Source organism: Herpailurus yagouaroundi, unplaced genomic scaffold (genome assembly GCF_014898765.1).
Source record: "Herpailurus yagouaroundi ecotype Mexico unplaced genomic scaffold, PumYag 182, whole genome shotgun sequence".
Classification (NCBI taxonomy): domain Eukaryota; kingdom Metazoa; phylum Chordata; class Mammalia; order Carnivora; family Felidae; genus Herpailurus; species Herpailurus yagouaroundi.
In genome coordinates this window covers 56984534-56995200 of record NW_024412413.1, presented here as the reverse complement: position 1 = coordinate 56995200, position 10667 = coordinate 56984534, and the positions used below count along the sequence as shown (strand labels likewise).

The 10667-nt window shown below is 36.3% G+C and overlaps 1 non-coding gene across 1 annotated transcript; it reads right to left on the bottom strand.

Moving 5' to 3' along the window:
• Window positions 1-872: 872 nt before the first annotated feature.
• On the bottom strand, window positions 873-977 carry LOC121041186 (U6 spliceosomal RNA). Its single transcript, XR_005795612.1, has one exon. It is a non-coding gene; the product is annotated as a U6 spliceosomal RNA (small nuclear RNA).
• Window positions 978-10667: the final 9690 nt, after the last annotated feature.

The following is a 10667-nucleotide window of genomic DNA, read 5'->3' as shown; positions in this document are numbered from 1 at the left end:
TAAATATGTGTATCTGAGATTGGAATAAAATAAATTTAACATTGTCTGTGGCTGTGAAATTCATAATCCCTGATTCTACAATGAAAGATTTGTAGAGAAAATTATCTATTCACAACCATTCCCATGTGGATCCATTTAGGGAAACTTTACTTGCAAGAATCTGTAAAAATGCTAATAAACCACATTTCTCACCAGCTTAGGCCTAGCTTTTTATTTGTTTCTGGCTTTGAGATAACTTTGAATAGGCAATATAGTGTCACCATGGGTAATGAATGATGCATGCATGAAATAGTGACCTTAAAACTGCACATTTCTCTTAAAGGAATCAATTTACACACCATTGCTGCTTAAATTTTATAAGCAATTATGTATCATGTCTTTCCTACATAAATGATAGAAAATCTATTTTAATCAACATTAATGTCCATGAAATTGTAACTTTGCTGGTGTCCATTAGCAAGGATGAAATAGATATGTGAAATAGTTTTAAGAAAACAAAGAATTTAAGGGAAAATATAGCAAATGTATAGGAAAATGCAATTTACTTCGAAAGTTAAATGCTTTGGGAAAAATACAGGAAATCTCAGCAATGTGCTTGGGGCATAACATTACTAGCAATCCTGGAAAATTCTCCAAGTGTAAGTACATTCAAACATACTGTTGTAAATTAGAAGACTTTCTAGTACTTCCCCAATCACAGCATATTATTATATTATGAGTAACTAGCTAGGTAGCTATTTTAGTTCCCTCTTTTTAAATATTTTTTCTTCTTGTTTTAGTCTTACAGAATTATGGTTTGATGCATCATTATTAAATTTTTTGCTCACTCAGAGTAATCCAATAATTCTTAGTGGCAATGCAGTAGGGCTGGATAAAATGTAGATAGATTTAGGTTTACACTCTTGATTTGTGCAGGGGCCATGCTAGTCTTCTCTGTGTCGTTCCAGTTTTAGTGTATGTGCTTCCAAAGCGAGTACAATCTTGATTTGCTACTCCTTCGCAAATATCGTCGACTTCCAACTTCCTTGCCAAAACAAAATAAAACCCAAAACGCTCTGGCCCTGAGTGAACCCAACTATCCACTTTCTTTTACCTGGATTCATATTGCATCTTATGGAATACCTTATGGAAGGTCACAAAACCAGGCTGACTGGTATCACTGTAAGTTACTTCTCACAAAACGCAAATGAGGACCGACCACCACATGAGCATCTATCTCACCCTTCGCCTGTAAGCATGCTTTCCCATGTTCTCTAGCCACTATTTCATACACTTTAAAATCTCCCTTTATCTCTTTCACCACTACCATCCCTGCACCCTTTAGTCCATGCCTTCGCCTTGTACATCATGTAGGTAGAAGTACTCAGATAAGAAGGAATTCACTTTCCTACCAGGAGGTCTGCAGTTCTTGGCTTAGGCTCTGTGTCAGATCCCATTTCTTCACTCCCTAGTTGTGCAACCTAGGCAAATCGCTTATACTTCTTGCACCCATACATAAAGTGACGATAAGAATACCAATCTTAGAAAGTTATTAGGAAGGGGCGCCTGGGTGGCGCAGTCGGTTAAGCGTCCGACTTCAGCCAGGTCACGATCTCGCGGTCCGTGAGTTCGAGCCCCGCGTCAGGCTCTGGGCTGATGGCTCAGAGCCTGGAGCCTGTTTCCGATTCTGTGTCTCCCTGTCTCTCTGCCCCTCCCCCGTTCATGCTCTGTCTCTCTCTGTCCCAAAAATAAATAAATGTTGAAAAAAAAATAAAAAAAAAAGTTATTAGGAAGGTTAATATATTAATCAAATTAATACGTATTAAGATAACATTCATATAACACATATGTACATATAACACATACTTACATATAACACAACGTACATATACATTGCCACTCATCAAAAATGATAGTGTATAGCAAAACAGTGTTAGCTACCACCATTGTCGTCCTTTATTATTCCCTCCGTTTGAATGGGAAAAGTGTCCTTTCTTCTGCCAAAGTTCCTCCACCTGTTCTCATCTTCTCAAAAATGTTTATCCTCCCTTTACTTATTATTTTTGGCAGATCATTAATCTTCCTCCTTTTTGTACTCTTCCCATTAGTATTTGAATAGGCTCTACTATAGAGCTCTAAAAAGTATGCTCCCCTAACTCCAAATCTCCAAATTTTACCCTGATTCCCTATGTACTTTTACTGCCAAGATTTTTAGAAGTAGAACAGGCCTGAAACTGTCCCTGGGGTTTGATCAAATCGAGAACACTGTTCCCTTCGCACCTTGTTGGCCCTTGCTGAAACACTCAACGACTGACCATCCCATCCTTGAAATTCCCTCTTTCTTTGGTTTCCATGACACCATGACGCTTCTGATTTCCTGTATGTCTCTGGCTTCTCCTGCTCAGTCTCACTTCCTGGCTCCCTTCCTGCTTAAGCTCTTGGGCTTTCTTTGTTTCTCATTCTAGGCGGTCTCTTCAGGTGAACTCTATTATTGCCATGGATTAAAATACGATCTTTTTGCTCAGGAAGCCCACCCGTATATATTTGCACCAAAGCCCCAGGTTCCATATTTCAACCTTTTCCTCTATAATGTTCCTTTCCTCAGCATATGGCCCTCTAGTCTCTCTTCATCCAGTTTCTAAGACAGAAAGTTAGAAATCATTTTCTACATAGCTTTGTCATTACGTCTTCACCCCATCAGTATGAAGCCCTGCTGATTCTAAATCCAAACTTATTTTAAAAATTACTCTCCATTTTTACATTTCTGTTGCCACTCTCAATTAATTTTATGCATTGTTCTCATTTGAACCACACCACAACAAAGCGGGTCTATCTACAGAACACCCAGAATGATCTTTTAATATGCAAAATGGATCTCTTTCTCTCTCTTTTGACATAGAAGCATTGCCAAGAATCTTTGATTTTGCCATCAGGGACCTCAGTCATATGGCTACTGATTCCAGCATCAGTACCATTCACTCCTTGTCCTCCATGATGGCCACACTGTCCTTCCAGTTCCTGAAAGTGCAAGTTGTTTCTACCTCATAAACTTTTCACATGATATTCCCTCTGCCCAGAATGCTTTTCCTCTCACTTTTTACATTGTGAATCTTACTCAGACTTTGTGTCTTAGCTCAAGTGTCACTTCTCTGGATAAGCCTTCTTTGAGTTCCAACTTAGATTTCTCCTGTTATTTTTGTCCTGACAGCATTTATCACAAATTATGGTCTAGATCAATTTATCTATTTGTCTCTTAAGCTAGTCTACAATCTCCATGGCATGGCATGGAGACAAGGCATGCTTTGTTCAACCTCATATTCAGTCCTCTGTAGCCTTTTAATATGGAAATAAATATATACGTACATAAATGGATGAATAAATATGAGTTTATCAGCAAGGTACCTAACCTCTCTGTGTCTCATCTATGAAGTTGGTGTAAGAATTTCTTCCTTACCAGTTTGTTCTACTAACTGATAGAGCAAGCGCTTATTGGTTAGCATGAGTTTGTTTCAAAAAAGTATTGCTTCCTCTGCTCCATCCAAGCCAGCAACCTAATATAGTAGAAAAAGCTTTAAAGTTTGATATAATGAATTGTTTTTTTCAAACTTTCCAGTTATTATCTGTGTAACTCAGATAAGGTTATTTAACATCTTTGAGCTTGTTCTCTTATCCATAAAACTGATATAATGATACCTATTCCCATAAGATTATGGTTAGGATTATATTAAATTATATGTATAAAGCATCCACCATGCAGGCATTTTATAGAGGTAAATCCCCAGTTCGTAAACACCCAAGATACCATATATAGTACAATTTCCCAACATTTTTATCCAAATCACATCTGGTTTTCACACTTTTAAGCTAAAATGTTACTTTGGAGGACACATAAACGTGAAAAGTATGTGTCACCTCTCTATCTTCAGAAGGCATATGAAGCACCTGAGGAACTTAATCAAAATGCAGACTCCAGGCCGCCCACTCACTGACATGTTATTCACTAGATCTGGAGTGAACCCAGGAAATTGCATTTTGATAAAGCCAACGGAGTGAATCAGATGTTTCATTAACTTCATTCTGAAGACCAGGTTTTTAATGCATCTAAATCTGAGACAGAAATATTTTCAACCCTCCTAGTGTTTGAGTGAACTATGAGTGACAAATGAGTGTAGGCTTCCTCAAAGGGCCCATTATTTCATTAAGCCTTGAAGGTTCATACATGCTGCTTTATGAAATGAACTCAATGTTGAACTTAGGAGGTATAGAGCAATTCCCTTCCCAAGGGCACTGTTGGTAGACTGTAAGTAGGTCTTCTAAGTTGTACATAAATCTTCACTTCTACATCTGTGCTTACTCTCTTGGAGATCTATCCACCAATGAAAAGAGCGATATTATGGGTTTGCATAAGTTTCAGAAATAATGCATTTCCTAAACAAAGATTTGCTATTTTGATAAACCTGAATTGTAAGCTTATGTTTTATAAAGGACATACATTAGAACAAGCATTGCTATATAGTAGTAATCATGGGATATAAAAAGATCAAGGGCAAACAAAGGAATAGTGATGTAAATAGACATTTCATGTAGTATTTTGAAAAATTTCAAGAAGGTCGCAAACATCTCTTTATAAATCAGTACCAAATACACCATTGTATTTTTCTTTTAAAATGATTTATATTAAATATTTTAAATCTCAGTGGCTTCATATGATAAATCTATTTGGTTGTCTCTTTTTAAAGCCAAAAGTGAAAAAGAAAATTGAATGTTAAGTTACTAAGATACTCAAGACATAAAAGCCTATAAAAGCTATAAGAAATATCCCGCAGTTGCCGCATGCATGTAACAAACATCCCAGAGATGTTTTGGCTTTTGTATAAATACTGATTTTTGCTTACTCTATAAAATATTTTAAAAGATGATTAAAATGCATAACTGTATAATAATTATATTGGTAAATATCAACCAAGTTCATAAGACATGAAAGATGATATTTATATCCTTCCATCTTGCTATATAAGATATGTTTTCCTCCAGATAGGTGAAAATAGTGTTCTGAGTTTTGAATTTATAACTAAGATGACTAAGACACATTTTTGGTTCTTTAAGAGTCAGAATAAACTTTGAACTTTGAGAGTTTTTCTTAGATTTTGCTTCTTGGTACTGACACTGAGGCAAAATTTCTCTTATGTAATTTAGAGGAATTGAAAAATAGGGTGGAAAGAACCTCTAAAATTAAATTAAAAAAAAAGAACAGACAGAAGTAATCAATGGGGCTAGAAGTTAAAATAGAGGCTATGAAGTTAGGGTACTGTTAATAAAGGGTCATGAGGAAACTTCTGGAAGAGTGATGGAAACATTGTTGTGTGCAGGTGTATACATATATAAAATTCATCAAATAACACTCTTAAAATTTATGTTTTATTCTGTGGACAATATGCCTCAATTTAAGATAGAGTTTTAAATGCATACTTAAACTTCTGAAATTAATCTTATGTATTTCTGATGAAAAAATATTTAAGTTGATTAAATAAAATCTCTTTTATTAAAAAAGATTGAAATCTTTAAAAGAAAATAGGAAGTCCATTCATTTGATATCAAGTTTATATTCTAATCTCTATTTTTCCCATGGGATATTTTAGTGCTTTTGGTTCCAATCATACAAAATACCTTCCTTTGTTTATTAATACACCCATTAAATGATTACTTGGTGCAAGTCTATTATGTGTCCAAAGCTCTTCTATAAATAAGACAAATTCCTGCCTTAAGGGAGCTTATTTCTTTTTGTTTTTAATTTTATTTTTTATTTTTTAAAATTTACATCCAAATTAGTTAGCATATAGTGCAACAATGATTTCAGGAGTAGATTCCTTAGTGCTCCTTACCCATTTAGCCCATTCCCCCTCCCACAATCCCTCCAGTAACCCTCAGTTCTCCATATTTATGAGTCTCTTCTGTTTTGTCCCCTCCCTGTTTTTATAATATTTTTGTTTCCCTTCCCTTAGGTTCATCTGTTTTGCCTCTTAAAGTCCTCATATGAGTGAAGTCATATGATTTTTTTCCTTCTCTGACTAATTTCACTTAGCATAATACCCTTCAGTTCCATCCACATAGTTGCAAATGGCAAGATTTCATTCTTTTTGATTGCTGAGTAATATTCCATTTTATATATATATATATAAATGTCGATGGACATTTGGGCGCTTTCCATACTTTGGCTATTGTTGATAGTGCTGCTGAAAACATGGGGGTACTTGTGTCCCTTTGAAATAGCACACCTGTATCCCATGAATAAATGCCTAGTAGTGCAATTGCTGGGTCATAGGGTAATTCTATTTTTAGTTTTTTGAGGAACCTCCATACTGTTTTCCAGAGTGGCTGCACCAGCTTGCATTCCCACCAACAATGCAAAAGAGATCCTCTTTCTCCGCATCCTCGCCAACATCTGTCCTTGCCTGAGTTGTTAATGTAGCCATTCTGACAGGTGTAAGGTGATATCTCATTGTGGTTTTGATTTGTATTTCCCTGATGATGAGTGATGTTGAGTATTTTTTCATGTGTCAGTTGGCCATCTGGATGTCTTCTTTGGAGAAGTGTCTATTCATGTCTTTCACCCATTTCTTCACTGGATTATTTGTTTTTTAGGAAGGGAGCTTATTTCTAACAGATTTTTAATCCACTAGAAATCCCAGCCACAAATAAACTAATATGAAACAAAGAAGTCTACATGTAAGCTAACATAAAAGTTCATATAAAATAGTGCTATCTAATAATAATGGTGGGGGGAAAACAGGATTATGTGATAGAAAATTATTCTAGGAATACACTTTAAATAGGCTTCTTTGTATAGAGGGTAGGTATTTGTGTTAATATAAATGTTGAGAAGGGGCCAGACTTGGGGAGGACAATAAAGAATGTTCCAGCATAAGGGATAGCAGGAAAAAAGACCTTTAAAACAATGAATTTTGTACCTTCAGAAGTACAAAAAGAAGATTGGTGAGGCTCATCTCATTATGTGATGGGAAGAGGAAGAACAGTGGAGTTCAAGTGATATATCAAGGGGTAACAAATTTGAAGATAAAAAGTTTTGGAGATCATTATTTTATTTTTCTGTTATGTGCCAAATGTTATTCTAAGAAGCGAGAAGGAGTTGGAGGGTTTAAAGCAGGGGAGTAATGTGATCTAACTTACACATTTAAAAATCACTTAAATGCTACATGAAGAATATGTTGCAGGAAACCCAGGGAACTGCCAGTGTGGAAAAGGGAGAAATCAACAGTAACTATACTTTGTGTACTTCATCAGTATCACACTGCAAAAAGACACCTGCAGACAGGAGGCAGTCAGTTACTCAATACAACATTATCAAGAGTCTGCAATGCGTTAGATTGTGTACTTGAGGAAACAGCATTTATGTTGGAGTCAGAGGTTGGATTCAATGCCTGGTTCTATCACTCCCATGCTTTGTGACCCTGGGAACATTACAAAATCTCTGAAAGCCTGAGTGTCATCATCTACAAAACAGATACAGACTTGATGAGGATTAAATGGACAGATGTAGCACAATGCCTGGCACATAGTTATTGGTTTGCTAGTTCGGGCGGTAAGATCACTAGCACTCGTACTACTACTACCCCCAATCATTGGTAGTTGGATGTGTTTTCCACTTTTAGGAATGCTTCCTGATGCAAGAAACTCAATTAAACCTTAAGCACTCTTCACATTTAGGGTGCATTTAATGTCCTTAGTCCTATAGACACAATTGAGAATCACGACTTGCTGTTCATTTTTATTTTCACTAGGGTTTTAGAAGTTTTTAAAAATAATTGTGACACATTAAAGCGAAGGGAAGAAATCCTTCTGTTTCATATCCGCAAATAGAATTGAATTTGACACACCAACTTTCAACATAAATTAGATTTCAATTTTACCCTAAGATTCTTTCTGATTTGGGAGAAATGAAGCATGGGGAAAAATTAATAATACCACAATGCCATTTTATCATATTTTAATATAGCTCAATAGAACCTGTCCAGAAAAATATATAATTATCATATAAAACATAAGGGGGAATATTCCAGAAAAATACCTTTTCTTCTTATTGGTAAAACTATACTATGAAATAAAAACTTGTCTTAGAAGTGTAAACTTTATTGTAGTAGTTTGATTTTGTGTATTAATCTACACATAAAAATAATTATCCTTTCTGGAAGAGAAAAAGATGATTTTATCATATAAACTGATAATTTTTGAAACAATATCCATAAATAAATACCAATTTTTTAAGACCAAGAAACAGTTTGGTCTTTATGATAGATCTAGTTACAGGCTTTTAGAGAAAGTAACTAAAAACAAAGGAAAGAGTGTTGTTCCCTCTGCCTATCTCTAATTGTATCCCATGTACTGTGCTTGGGGTCATGGGCACTGCGGGGGGGGGGGGGGGGGGGTCACTGGGCATGCACACTTCATGCCCTGACAGTCATGTTTTCACCTGGGCTGTAGGTAGGGGCAGTGATGACCAGAATTGGGGACAGAGCAATTGTAAAGTGAAGCTGGAACTGTTGGGAACACTAAAGAAAATGAACTTGTCCATATTTGTAATTCTGAAAAGGAATAGGAAAATTTGACTCAAGGGGAACTTTAGCTTTATTGATAACCTAAGAAAAATGAAGCTAGGGGGACACCTGTGTGGCTCAGTCAGTTAAGTGTCTGATTCCCTCCCTCTCTCTGCCCCTCTCCTCCTTGCACTCCCCCTCTCTCTAAATAAAATTTTTTTTAAAAGACATATTTTTTAAAAAAGAAAAATGTAGCTAGAAGAAGGTATGACAGAAATAATTTGTGGAATTACTAAGAAAGATTTTGTCTGAGGCAGTTAGTTAGGTTCCAACAGGATGTGTGGAGGCCATCAAAGAGGAACTCATGGCCAGCTATTAGGAAAGTCAGAGACCTGGCAGTACTCCAAAACAAAACCACAAGAAGCTAGATCAGACCAGACAGGCCCAAGATGGCTGTCAAAGTAGCCCAGAAACCCCTGCCAGATAAGGAAGAAAAGGCTTGAAACCCTGTTTCCAAGACATTCCTGCTGCAAGTAATGAATGTTCCACCCCCTAGTTAACAACTGTCTATAGAAGATAAAAACCCGAGCTCCAGGACATACAGCTCTTTCTCTCTCTCCCTTGAGTTCACCCACTTTTGCATCTTAAGAGTGTACTTTTGCTTTAATAAACTTTCCTGCTTGCATTGCTCATCCTCTGTGTTGTGCCTGTCCTTGAGTTCTTTCTCATGAGGAGACTTAGAACCTTTGGCAACATTTTTGGGACAGGCTGTATTGAGGCCTCAGGGCTCAGGGTCTCCGCATTTCACTCAGCACCAATTTGAATGGCCAAGTCCAGACGGGTTTAACAGCATAGTTCACAACCAAGAACAAAGGATAGTTCACAGCCAAGAACAAAGGACTCAAAAGTCGGTCTGAAAATTCCTTGTCTTTTCCTGGTTACTCAAGGGTGAAACTCATTCTGAAACTTAAAGAGACTTTGTGATCCAATAGGACTATATGTCACTTTCTGAAGACAGCTAGTAACAGATAGAACTTGGCAAACACTGTATGAAAAATGCCTACAAATGTAATTTTCCCAATCAAGCTGTCTGGTAGAATGTGCTTTCATTCTATTGTTTCTGTCCTGGTATGTGTAAAAGCTCCTATAGGTAAGAGGCATCTCCAACAGATAAAAAGCAACTATAATTGAGGCACATAGTCCATCTAGGAACATTTCCCAACACAGACCCCCAATATTATCTGCTACCAATTGCAAGGAACTTGAAGATTAAAATATATTTTCCTAGTATCCTTTTATTCTATTAATGAGTTAGAGATAAAATACAAAAGAATTCTTGGCTTTATGCTCAAAAGCCATCATTCAGGTTTACTGGAGAAAAGATTCTGAAAGATACATGATCTAATGGTCTGTGTGCTTCCCCACACAACTAAGTCCCGTGTACCTGAATCTTCTTCAGATTATCTCATAACTCCGTTCCATATTTTATAATTATTAGGATCTAATATATATTCCAAATTCTACAGATAGACACATCAGTTTGGGTTAGGCAGGTTTTAAAAGATGAATTCTTATGTTAGATAATGAAGGAAGAGAAGTATGGCTAAAAAGAATTGAAGACTGATGGACAATAGGTAATCTTCTAAGCGTGTGACCAGTGTCAGGGAGGAAGAATTTCCTATCCCCTTCAAAGGTCCTTCTAGCTGGACTAAGAATCAAACTGACACAAGACAGATTTATAGGAGTAATCAAATTTAAATGTACACATATAGGGAATACATACACATATGAAATTCCAAATACCATAAGATCAAATGAGGTATATATGTCAGTCTGAACTAAGGAGAAGAGAGACTGGGACTTCAAAAGGAAAAAATGAAATTCACAGGAAGCTGAAAAAGAAAAAAGGTAAATGGTAAACAAATGTTTACTGTGTCAATCAGAAACAATGGGACATAGAGGATTTTGATCAAACGGGTCTTGTTGCTAGGGTCTCCCTGTCTATCATACCTAGTTTATTTAAGGTGATAAGGTGGGGAGTTAGTCATTTTCTCTACATACAGGAGGTATACATACTATTAAACTTTGATTTTCTGTTAATCTGTCTCATGTGAATTTGATTCTTAGACAAACTAG